The following is a 14,437-nucleotide window of genomic DNA, read 5'->3' as shown; positions in this document are numbered from 1 at the left end:
TTGAGAAAAGATGTCAGTGTCGTTAGCGTCAGTCGCCGCAGAGGTTAGGTCGGCTTGTGCTTGCACATACAACAGAGGACAGAATCCAACCCACGTCTGCAATAATTTGCCGTGTCTAGATTGGCTGGGGATCTTTGGGATTTACTTTAATATATTGGCTTGGAGACACATAATTGTATTTGTTTTGTTTGTTGTTTTTCAAAGAAAAGCCCCAAAAGATAAAACAACAACCTTTATTCTGGTGTTCTTTACTGCATGTACACTGTGGAATAGTGAAGTGGTGCTGAGAATGTTTTGAAATGTCGGTGGTATTGTGGTGGCTAAGGAAGTCAAGAGGTGTACGAGACAGGTAATCAGGTTGTGGTGATCCCCGTATCTGAATGTTGGCAGAGTATGGGTACCCGATGGGATAAGGCATATGACTATTGACCTCTAACGGCTTGACAGAAACTTTAGGTTATCCAGAGTAATAATGTGCATCAATTTGGATATGCATGTATATTATCTGGTATATTGGTGTATTCGTATTATCTGGCATATGTCAGGAACAATATTTCAACGTCGAAACTGGGTTGGGGTGTTTTTCTTGCAAGAAATGACAAATGATTAAAATCATATTTAGATTTATCATTCCGAATTTCATTTCATGAGTCAGTGTTATCAACTGTCCAGAGAGTTCCTCAATTACATCCCAGGACAAATTACTTGGTAAATGTGACATGAGCAGTTCTTCACATGGACGATCTCATTGTGGAATAAACTACCTTCAGTGGCAAGACCTTGTATTTCATTATCAAAATTGAAATGGGGTCACCTGTACTGTCCTAACTCTATTACACATCTCAGTATACTACATACTACCAGCAGATTAAGTTACGATCGGTACACAGTAGCGTTATTGTACTGATCGATGAGGTGCAGGTGGTAACTAGAGCAAAAATGTTCTTTATTTCATAGTGTTCATTATAAAATCAGCAGTTGAATAATTATGTTTAAAACCCATAAGGATGTCTGTGGTAGTAATTGTGTGACTACATTATCTATTCTTTAAATTAGACTTCACTGCAGACCTAGCTTGCATCTAAAACACCATGAAGGTGCAAGTCATTTTCTTTCGTGTTTTTGTATTATCAATATTATTATTGTATAGTCCCTTTTTATAAACTGACGGCTGCTGGTTGGGTGTGTGGGTTGGGGAGTGGTGTTCTGAATATGGATGCGGAATTCACAGCTTGTGCTATTACACCTAAACCCTTCCTGGGCGGACAGTGGGAGTAGCTTAGTGGTTAGACCTTTCGCTCGCCATGCCAAAGACTGTTTTGAATGCCTTCAGCAACAATCAAAACTGTTTTCTGGATGACAACCTAACTCACTCTCTCTTTCAGGAAAAGTTTTCCTTCATGTAATTGCTGAACCAAGAGTGAGATTTAAGACATAATTAACAGATGATGTAGGATTTCAAATATAGCAGTAGTTGTGAGACATTCACACCTTATTTGTACGATAGGGAAGAGTCTAGAATGTTTGTTTTATAAACATGACAAAATATATTTAGAATTTCCGGAGTGATCGAGTGACTTCAAATTTAACCTCAAATCGGCAATATTGCCTTCATAACATGTCAATAGCATTTTAACAGTTGTGAAACGTATTTAAAATATTTTGCTATAAAAAGTAATCGCAGATTTAGCACCAAAAAAAATATGGAAATGTTTTGAAAATTATATGTTATATGGCGATTTATTTACAATAAAATGACTAATGGGAAATAAAAGTGTTGATTACAAAATAGCAATATTTGGGACGCTCTGAAACCAAGCTACTGCATCACTGAGCCGGGAGCGCTCGGCCGACTGCAACCCCGTGACGTCAGATCAGGCGATGATGACGTCATGACCATTGTACCTGAACCTTGGTGCAGTGGCCTGTAAGAGCGTCACTCAGTGCGACCAAATTCTAGACGACGTCTGCCAAAAAACTTGTAAATTTTGAAAGGCGTTTTCTGCCTAGCGTGTATGTATATGTCAAGACATTTGGACTTGGACAACTGCCATATTTTTTCTCGTAATGTTCGCGTATTAATATAGACACGGGTGTTTTGTCAAAGGCAGCTATATACTGAAAAGGAGTTATATTACGTTGCACGTTAGATCTCCCAAGTCACGTGATCAGCGCCATACTTGAGAACCGGCGAGGGGGTCACAGTGAGGTCATATTAAGTGGGGCATTTCATTTCACATTTCGAACATTGGTATCTTATGTAACATTTGTTTTTGTTGCAATAAGTAATGTTTAACAAGGACAAATGATAAAAACTCGTGTTCCACTGTAATTTCAGGGCTGCTGCATTTTCACCAAGTCTTTGTTTACAAATAAATAAATACAGCCTAGATCTAGTTGTCAGTGCTGGTAAGTGAAATAAATAAGTTTAATTTCATGTGCCAACAGAAGACTTGAGGGGTAGGTACACGAGGAATGTGTGTTTAAAGCCATATTTTCAAGTAAACTGGGGCATGATTTCTAGACTATTTCCAGTGTAAAAATCTGGCACCCGTGTACAGACATCGTAGTAAGTGTGCAAGCTTATTGACTCAACTCAAGAGATTAACTTTCAGGGCCAACAAACGCCACCAAACAAACATTTTAATGCTTTTATTTCTGAACTCCAATCCACCAATATGCAGTGTACTTACTAACATCATTTCCTTTGTTGAGAACTCTCCCATACCACGTACAGCTTCCATATATTTAGATCTCTCCCAGGAGAACATACGAATGTCAAACACACAACATGTCATTCTTTCCTGCTGTGTCCCTGCCTGTCATGACTATGTTTACAGTAAAGATTGGAATAATAAAAATGTTATATGTAATCTGACAGTGTAAATTTAATGGTGGCATATTGTTACTCATACCTGTATCTAACATGGATACCACAAAGAACACTTATTAGTCCATATATATGTGAACCCATAAGAAATATCAGAATTTTAGTAAACAGTAACCTTTGCTATAGATTCAGTCTACCTGCACTATGCTTAGGTTGCAACACATTTACTTAAGATATATATATACCGCTTGGCTGCTAATCGGGTACCACATACCCTGGTTCCCTAAACCTTGGTTCCCTAAACCTTGGTTCCTTAACCCTTAGATATCATACAAGTACAACACCCTTACCTTATATCGTCAGCCCTCAAATTCTATACAGGTGTCACAATGAATGGGTGCGTTACGCAGACCATCCGCCCCATGAAGACTATACTCCCTGATCATTTACACTATGTAGACCATTCACACTTTTGTCAAGGTATATCCCACATAGGTTATACACCCTTCAGATACTATGCACCCTGTTGTGACCATATATCCTGTATAGACCATCCACCCTACAAACACCATTCACCATACACAAAACTACACACAACTCCCCTTGAAGCTACACAAACCACCTTGAAGACATAGGAGCCGTTTAGAAACTGTATTACCAATTCACTATATGGGTGGAGTATGGTGTGTGTGGTCACTCTGAAGACTATCTAACCACCAGACCATTTACAGAAAATGATTATCTTGTAACTTCTTACAACCTGTTAAGAAAGGCTGTCATCTAGATCCACCCACAGCACATATATATATTTCTCTTCCATGTCAGTGTTGTGATTGTTTTGAAGTTATCCAGCATCACCTGCTGGTTATAAGAACAAACTAGAATAGGTTTGTCTCTGTGTTATGCAAGCCATTAGGTCTAACCTGTGTAGAATAGCTCATGATCTCAATCACTGAAATGACTGGTGCAGACTTACATAATGACATGATGTAGCTGGACTCATTACTAAGCGCAGAAAACAAACAGCCACACAGACAAATTGAATTAAAAGATGTTTAAAGGTAACTGAATAGTGGTTGAAATTTCAACATTGAATGTTTTGAATGCACCATCTTTTCGGTATATGGTTAAGTCAAACCTGCAAATCAAATCGACATCAAGCTTCACTTCAGGATATTTTGTGGAATCATAACCGTTTGGTTACCAGGTGTGGACTAGACAATCAAGTGATTAAAATGGTGAGTGCACCCTCTACACTAACATGACCATTAAGCTTGCTATGATGTATGCAGAAGTGTACCTAACCCTAACACAAACCCCGACTCTACTCCTGGGTATATTCTACTTTAGAAGTGACATAATCAGGTGTGGACTAGACAATCAAGTGATTAAAATGGTGAGTGCACCCTCTACACTAACATGACCATTAAGCTTGCTATGATGTATGCAGAAGAGTACCTAACCCTAACACAAAACCCCGACTCTACTCCTGGGTATATTCTACTTTAGAAGTGACATAATCAGGTGTGGACTAGACAATCAAGTGATTAAAATGGTGAGTGCACCCTCTACACTAACATAACCATTAAGCTTGCTATGATGTATGCAGAAGTGTACCTAACCCTAACACAAACCCCGACTCTACTCCTGGGTATAGTCTTGTTTAGAACCGACATAATCAGGTGTGGACTAGACAATCAAGTGATTGATATGAAAGACTGCACCCTGTGAGCTTACTCTACCCTTGCTGTGTTCTGCCATGAAATGTGACAAGTGTGGACAAGAAGCCCCTTCAGTGAAAATATATGGGTCATTTTATAAACGTATAGAGCCACACTATACAGACATTATATGAAAATAAAAACTGCACATTGAGTTTGTGGAACCAGAATCATCACCAACACGTGATGTCTGTCATACATATGTGACACATTGAGGCAGCATCCCACATTTTTTATTCAGCCTTCACATACTGTATGTCATCATTACTGCTACCATGTCTCCTCAAGGTTCAGTTCTGAAATTAAACAAAAAGAGTATGAAACAAATAACTGTTTCCTGTGATAAATGAGCAGAGTCATTTACTTTTTTCGTAGCTGACCTAGAAACATCCAACAGTCTATAATTAGTAAAGAAACATTATTCATGAAAAAGGCCTAGTGTCTTACATACAAAGAATACAAACATGAGTCACTCATTAATTCCACGGTAGCAATCGGAACACCTGACGCTGACCATAGACATCTCATGATAAGATAGCACTGTTATTGTTTTCTCTTTCATTTTGATCCACTCACCCCTTTCCGTAAACTGTTGCGGCAACACACTGTCACTAACAGTGCTGCCCGCTCGCCTCAGTGATTCTGACATACATATACTGAGAGAAAGAAAAAAGGGATTGCATTAAATTTCAGATTTTAATCATGTCAAACATAAGAGACTTGATTTGTTGTTTTCTGATTACGTAAAGAAAAGCAGTTTGGAGTATGTCCCCCAGTGTCAGTGTCCTAATTGTATAGGTATGTATTTTGGTCTGGGAATAGATGGGATCCTGCAATTTTTCATTTCCTTCAGCATAATTATATCGGGACCCTCTGAAAGGTGATCGCTGTATGAGATATGCACTTGTGCAGCACTGGATTTACCTACGCCCTAGACATTACACAGAAACATGGACCATTTCATATATCCTAACTGATGGTGTAAAGTTTAATTACATATAATTAACGAGTTTGAAAGAATAGTCACTCATAATTACATTTTTCCGACATTCATGTTAGATGGTACTGCTGTCAACATTTTAAGCCAAATTCAAGGGTAATATTTTCCATCATCACTTTGCTCTTCGTCCCCACATGACACACTCAGAAAGCAAATGTTAGTGGGCTGTTTATCAAGTTGATCAAATTTAAAGTATGTAGAGAGGATTGAATAAACACCTCTAAGTATAATAATAATTGTCATTTGAATTTTCCAAATTTAAATGCTCTCTTAACCCAAATGCACAGACTGGTGCCATCTAGATAGAATATTCATGAGTGCAGCCTGAAATATCAACAGCCATATAACTCATTCGTCATAGGGCATCCCTCAGCCAGCAATTCAAGGATGTGTTGTGATAGAAATACACACAATAAACATCCACAAACATCAGAATGTTTTCAAAATATCATGATTGTTCACTGACTATCACATATCTGTCAGCAAATAACCCGTATCTGTGTCTCTTGTGCCACTCTGGGTTAGAGCACACACGAACTTCGTAATACCAGCAGGGGCGTATTGCCTTCTTCATTTTTGGTTCGATGTTTATCCAGACGTCATCAATGAGGGGTAGTGTGACAGGGCATTTTGCCCATTTATCCACCAAACTATCTAAATCAATGCTATTTTCTATGGGTCAACCAAGTTAGCAAACCTGACCATCAGATCCCATAAGATGTCTTTTACAACTGTCAGTTGTCTTTTAGGTTACTGAGATCAGGGCCCGCTTGCACAGAGCAATCTTAGTTACAATCAATCTTAGGCCCCTACAATCAACTTTACAATGACCATACAATTGCCCTAATCCACTTGCACAAAGACGATCTTAAGACATCATGGATTTAAGATCGCGATCTTAACTAAGATCGCACTCTTCAACGTTGGACGTAGAAATTTCTTAAACTCGACTCCTGTCTACAGTTGTCTTCAAGTGTGCATAGCATGCAGCGCAAATACAACGTGGAACTGGTTACTGCACACAGATGACATTCCTTCTTTAATCGCACCTTGCAGATTTTTCATGACAACAAATATGAAAAAACAAACAAACAAAAGAAAAACCCAAACAACACCAACCCACAAATCTTTGAAGTAAATAATAACGTTGAAGGAAGCGATAACGTAGAAGGTAACATGTATAATCACTCGTACCTCAGGGGCTATTCTCTATTTTTTCTACATTCTAATTTTTTTATGAACTAAACATGTGATACTGCAACCACAGAAATATCATGTTTTATGCAAATACTGAAATACAAACAAATACATTAACAGATTGGGTCTTGAGTTATTGACCTAATAATCATAATATTAAAAGATAACATATAAATAAAATTTCCTTATGACATAACACCTAAATGTACCATGATTTGTCAGTGACTGTCAGCTGAACATAGTTTGGCATCAGTGTTATTTGGAGTAAAATACCATATATATCCCACAAGCATTAGATTTGTAAAGATATGAAAGTGTGACATGACTGTGGGAGTGTTTCTTGATAATTATTTTTTCGCTTTGTTAAAAAAAAATCACATACCCCAGCTAGTGTATTTTTCCGATTGAAAAATACTTGTATTATATTTAAAATACATAGAACTCTTGTCTCTCATCAGATTCAATTTTTACAAGTAAAAAAAACACACATAATTTTGTACTTTATCCAATTGTAGATTATTTCAATGATAAACTAAGACAAAATCATTAACCGAAAAGAAATATGTGGATATCTGTTCTGTCTATACAGAACATGCATTGTATTTGGGCATGGCAGATTTTACGGCAACGGCATAATCTACAAAGGGAAACCACTCCCATCTTGCATAAAAACTACAATTAGCTGCCCTTGAGTTATTGAAAAGGTCATGGCCACTGCCAATCGCATGCAGACCCCTTTCGTTAGATCTACTATCCTTTCTTTGTTTATCAAAAGGGTATGGTGTTCATACTTTTTCCAATACTGAACCGGGTGAGAATTGTACTCTATGATATCGACTCGATAATGATGTTGTTCACTACCTCAAATAATGATATTTCTGACATTAAATCGAAGTTGCATTCTCTGTGTCGCTGAAGTGTCAAAGCGAATCATACAGTTCTATGCAATATGAAAGCAATCCCCAAACGTAAAGCTAATTATTTGCGTGAAATTGACACCAACTTGGACGCCATTTTGCTACTGACTACAATGATCTTAGCTCCTTACAAATGGTTCCGACCAATTGTAAGTTTTGATTGTAACTTACAATGATCTTAGCCTACAATTGCTTTGTGCAAGTGGATGGCGATTGTAGCCGAAGCCTAAGATCGCGATCTTAAGGATTTACAATAATTGTAGCTCAAAGATCGTTTTGTGCAAGTGGGCCCAGGTCTAAACTAGATTTTCTTGGGTGGCTGCTGTTCAAAGGGGAAAATATGTCCTACCTAGTACTCAGCGCCCGCTGTTCATAGTGTACCTATTTATTTCATGACCTCTCACATCAAACTACAGCATCCCAGCCACAAATTCATCACTCAAATGATTGACAAAGCAAAAGTGAGTGAGTGAGTGAGTTTAGATTTAAACCCAGCTGTATAGTGGCAGACTGACTATAATTCAGTATGGACCAGACAATCCAGTGGTCAATAGCATTAGCATCAATTTATGCAAGTGGGTTATACGAATACATGTCAGTCAAATCAGCGAACCTGACCACCCGATCCCAATAGTCACCTCTTACAACAAGCATGCATTACATGGAGATCAATTCTAACCCTGATCTTCACAGGTTAAGCAGAAGTGAGTGAATATCACTTTATGCCGCTTTAGGCATATTATGGCAATATCACAGTGGAGAACACTAGAAATGGGTTTCACACACTACCCATGCAGGGAAGAAAAACATAAACATGATCTGTGGAGTGTAAATAAGTGCAGTCTGTTCACCCTTGTGAATGTGAAGGTTTAGTTCCAACAAAAATGACCACAAACTGCTGTGATTTCCAGAGATTCGCATAACTGGGATGCAGCCTTAGAAGATTTGGCACCTGGTTGGTTCTCGCACTGTCGCATAAGTGCATGAGTTATTCACATGACTGGGTTCTGTTCTTAGTAACACTTTTTTTATCTAAAAAGTTGTGGGCAGTAAGTAGCCTTGCATATTCACTAGCATCTACCTTGACAGCAACAATTTTATTAGAATTTCACATAAATGCCAGCAAATACCCTGACAGTGACCTCTCCTGTCGAAGACCAAAATTGTAGCATTTCAAGACAGAATGGGTCAACTTGCATGGCAGGGTACTGTGCTTGTCATAGATTTTCACACCAGAAGTTATTGAATTTAAATGGTTTACTTTCTAAATTTCTACACTATACAAATAAAATCCAATTTTATTTAAATTTGAAAAAAAAACACCAAATACCCTTACAGTGATTTCTGCCTCTCGAAGACCAAAATTATAGCATTTCAAGACAGAATGGGTCAACTTGCAAGGCCAGGTTCTATGTTTGCTAGAGCTTTTCACACCAGAATTGATTCTATTTAGATGGGCTATTGTCTGTAATGCTACGTAATGCAAATAAGTTCCAATTTTATTAGAATTTGGTAAAAGGCAGCAAATACCCTGACAGTGACTTCTGCCTGTCGAAGACCAAATTTATAACATTTCAAGACAGAATGGTTCATATTGCAAGGCCGGGTACTGTGCTTGCCATAGATTTTCACATGAGAATTTAGATGTGCTTCTGTCTATATTGCTACACTATGCAAATAAACTCCAATTTTATTTGAATTTGAAAAAAAGAAAAAAACAACACCAAATACCCTGACAGTGACAGTGACCAAAATTATAGCATTTGAGGGCTGGGTACTGTGCTTGCCATACATAATCACACCAGAATTGACAGAATTTAGATATCTATACTATCTATATGAATTTACAATGCAAATAAATTCCAATTTTATTAATATTTGAGTAAAAGCCAGGAAATACCCTGACAACGCCTTCTGCCTGTCGAAGACCAACATTGTAGCATTTCAAGACCGAATGGGTCAACTTGCAAGGCCGGGTACTGTGCTTGCCATAGATTTTCACACCAGGAACGATTACATTTAGATGATTTACTGTCGATATAGGCACACCATGCAAATAAATCCCAACTTTATTAGATTTTCAACAAAAGCTATCAAATAACCTGACAGTGATTACTGCCTGTCAAAGACCGAAACTGTAGCATTCCAAGGCAGAATGGGTCAACTTGCAATCCTGGGCACTGTGCTTGTCATAGTTTTTCTCACCAAAATTTATCAAGTTTAAATGTTTATAGTCTATGTAGCTACACTATGCAAATAAAGTACAATTTTATTAGAATTTGAAGAAAAGCCAGCAATGCTGTGTGGGTCAGAAGACAGGTGTCTCATAAAGGTGCATTTTGATTTACTGGACACATGGCTTATGTTATGGTACTGTTATGGTTTTACTGATGATGTAGTTTTGAAGATGGCAGATGTACTTGGAATAGGTAATACTGGTCACAAATGACACAAGAAATATGCACATTCAGCATTAGAGGTCACAGTATGGCACACTTCATGAGTATCACTGTAAGACAGAAGGAACCATGTTCTGAGAGAGACAGACAACAAATCCACCTGAAGTACATACTGTATTAATTTCAACTAACGTGTAGAGATCAAAACAATCAGAACAGAGCTTATGAAATTCACGTTCAGGCATATCTAAATGGTAAGTCTTCCTCAATAACTTGCCTTAACTTTAATTCTTTGAATGGTATTTTTAGAAGTTGGATACGTCTTTAGGTATGTTCAGATAGAATTAAAAACATCTTGAAACTCACCCTTATCTGATGAGGAAGGCAGATACTCCAGTCAAATGATTTGACTAGAATGAAAGTTACGGGAGGATACGCGAGGAAGTCTGTCTCTCCAACATTTATGCTCACTGTGGTATTTCAGCCATTTCCATTGAAGAACATGCAATTGATACAAAATGTTCCGCGTGGCTGGACGATTTTAACATTACCGGGGCTGTCACTTCTCAAAAACACAAAAATTATACCTTCGATAAATATGCGAGATCGCCATTTCAAATTCACTTCCTCCAGCCGAGATACTGGTTGCGTTTGCACAAATGTTTTTGCAATAGTCATAGATCCAACACTCTGAACATTCGAAGTGACATACTTAATCAAAGAAAACTGATATGAATTCGTAACAGACTCTCTCCCCTATAGCACTGCCTATAAATCTTGGTCAAGCTAAGTAATTTATACTTCTAGGATTACAATACATTTACTTTCTGTTCTTAACCAGCTTTTGGAACACATCGCACATACCAACATCTTCCATGCCACAGGAAGTCACGTGATCACGTTTACTCCAAGAAAGCAATCGGAACGTTTGACGTTGTTCATAGATATCTCATGATATGATAGCGCTATTTAATGTCTTTGCATTCTGAACCAATCGCCCCTTTCCGTCAAATTTTGCGGCAAGACACTGTCACTAACAGTGCTGCCTGCCCGCCCGCCTCCTCGCCTCAGTGTTTCTGACACACATATACTGAGAGAAAAACAGTAAGGGATCGCATAAAATTTCAGAATTTTATCTGATTTTAAAATACGCTAATAAATGTCCACGTACATCATAAATACCACTTTTTAAAATGTCACGATTGTTTACAGACTCTTACTTGTCAAGTAAGTGTTTCTTGTGCCGGTTTGGATCAGGGCACAACCTGGTTGTATCAGCAGCACGGGCGTATTGCCTTCGTCTACACCTCTGAAAATAATTCAGTTCATATGCATATATACACGCCAGTCAAGTTTCGTTTTGACTGATGAGGGGCAGGTTGCATATAGACTAGCAACAAAACCTCATAAATGTCTTTGCGTGGACTGATCAAGGATGTGCGCCTGTTTTAATGTATAGCCAATCAGCGCACCCTGATATAGCTGTGACTGCATGAATAGCGTTAATAATTAATGTTATAAATAAATATATAGAATATGGCCTGAAGACACTGAACTGGCAAGAATACAATACGAGTGTGTTTAACGCCAAACTTCAGTAAATACTCTACAATTGTCCGATTGACTCAAAAGCAGTTGATGAATTCCAGTCCGACTGGAATCTAATAAACATATGAAACTCAAAGAAATGCTGACAAAAATAACAACAAAACATCAGACGAACTCTATGAGTCTTTATGCAGAATTTATGTTCTAAAAGTTAAAAAGTTGTTTATCGACCTACCATAAAAATATTGACACAGTTCACTATTTCTGCGAGGAAGGGGTGCAAAAAAGCATGATATCTAGAGAACAGGATAAATCTATTCTGACAAAACAACATTGAATAATGTTGTTTCATCCAAGTGAAGTTATCGCTGGCTGACCTTGCCTATCTGGAAAATTCTGACTGCTTAGGCCCTTATACTTTGTACAAACAATCGAGATTGATTAAGATAACAAAGATCGTTCGTTAATCAGGACATTTGATAATAAGGATGGTTGTAAAGAAATAACATCAGTCTATATTGATGTTTTGACCCCTAAATATACATCCTTTAAGCAGCGTTATTCATATGTGTATGTTACATATGTGTATTCGAACAGACACTGATACTCAGCTGAACACGCACATCCATTAGAATTTACCTGATTCTGCGGGGCTACACAATCATGGTTATCTATTTGACAAAAGTTGGTACACTGCAGTAAAGTGTAGAAGAAAGGACTGCAATCGAATCACTTGACCTTCTTACAAGTGGACCCCCACGTAAAAGTGGCGCACACGTCGTAACATTATTTATACGAGTTTTAGTATCGAAATCAATATGCAAATTTCAAAACAGTCCTTTAGTGAAAGAGAACAGTAACCTCGTAAAAGACTGACAGTGAGTGAGTGTTTTCCCACCTAATGCCTTACTTGGAAATTTAGTTCAGAAGTAAAAGCCTTAAAATATTTGTCTGTTGGCGTTTATGGGCCTTGAGGTGGGGCAATAAGCTAGCACACTTACTACCGTGACTTTGACAGGCGGCAAACGTTAGACTGGAAATATTCAACTCACACATCATGCTCCAGTTTACTTGGTGAACATTGTTTTGAACATGATTTACTCCTAAGGCCCTGTGGGAAAATATCGCAGCATTGAAATTACAGTCAATGGAAAGTCATTGTTTACATATTGGTCAGTGCAACAAAAAACATAGATAGTAGCATAGTTTGATACCCATGATGGCCCGGGTTAGAATATTGATCTTCAGCAACCCACGCTTGTCGTAAGAGACGACTAAGGGGGTGGGGTGGTTAGGTTCGCTGACTTCGTTCCCAGTTGCACAGATCGATGTTCATGCTGTTGATCACTGCATATTGTCTGGCCCAGACTCAATTATTTACAGACCACCACCGTATAGCTTGAATATTGCTGAGTGTGACGTAAAACAAAACTCACCAGTTTCAAATGTGAAATGAATTGCTAGACTTGATATCACCTCACTGAGGCCTCATCGCCGGTTCCCAAGCATGCCGTAGGTCAGGTGATTTGGTAGATCGAACGTTCAAGGTAATATAACTCTTTTTCTTTCAATATCTAGCTCTATTTTTTTTTTTTTTTTAAAAATAAAACACCCTGTGTTTATATTATTACTTGACAAATTAGAAGAAAAGTTATGGCAGTTTTTCAACTCCAAATTGTATAACACACACTGACACGCTGGGTAGAAAACAGCGTCAAACATTTACAAGTTTTCTGACAGAAGTCTCCTGAAATGTGGTTACATCAAGCTATGCTAAGTCATCGCTGCGCCGGAGTGTGGGCTCATTTGGATTATTCTGGCACAGTAATGAGGCCGTCTGTGTCCACGACTTTGTTGTAAGCTTGGTCTCTCGTAGCTTCCCAAATAACGGTATTTGTCATTAATTCGACATATTTATTTTCAAATTAATCACCGTTTTAAACCTCATCACCTTCTGATGTACTCCTCCCAATTAATCCGATAAAAATCCCGGTTTTCAAACATTTTCTAAGGTTGCAAATTAGTGTTTTGCTAAATATCTAGGAAATCACTTTTATACGATTTTAAATGCTTCACAATTGTTAAACATGTAATTAAATGGGGAAATAAGAGATCGATGAGTTTTCTTCATATTTCAGTGTAGTTTAAATGCATATTTTGGGGTGGATTTCACACATGTCCCTGCATTACTTATTGTAGGATATAAAGTCATCTCCTACAGACAATATCAGTCAGTCAGTTGCTGATTTTTCCCTATCTTTCGACAGTGGGTCACCAGAGATGGGAACAATATCAGCCATGTAGCTTCCACTAACCATTGGTTGATGTAGTTAGTGAGTGAGTGAGAGAGAGAGAGACTAGTCCACTTCACAAAGACCCTTTCCTTAATAAGACTATCTTTGGCACCCTGTAGGCAGGAAGTGGCTGATTATCTACACCAAACAGGAATAACATCAGCAATTAATTCTAGCTTTCACAAACTAGTGGTTGATAGAGTGAGTGTGTTGTCCACTTGATACACTATGTGTAGTCTTTGACGCCCTGTCGTAAGATGTGACATACCAGATGCATTCATGCTTTACAGCAAGTGCTAAAACACACACACACCAGGGTGCCTGTTTGGTATTCGACCACACAATGAACGAAATTTCGACAAAATGGCCGAAATCATCTCTTTTCATGATTTTGAGACTGCTATATCCCTTTCTGTAGAGCTGTCTTCTGTCTTCGGTCGCCTGGATAACATACATTCCATTTCGAAAAAACAAAGCAGTGTTTCAAAGCGTCTCCAGCCTTCAGTATGATTGATGTCTTTTATGCGGTAG

This window comes from Haliotis asinina, chromosome 13 (assembly GCF_037392515.1).
Source record: "Haliotis asinina isolate JCU_RB_2024 chromosome 13, JCU_Hal_asi_v2, whole genome shotgun sequence".
Taxonomy (NCBI): domain Eukaryota; kingdom Metazoa; phylum Mollusca; class Gastropoda; order Lepetellida; family Haliotidae; genus Haliotis; species Haliotis asinina.
This window is presented reverse-complemented; position numbering follows the sequence as displayed.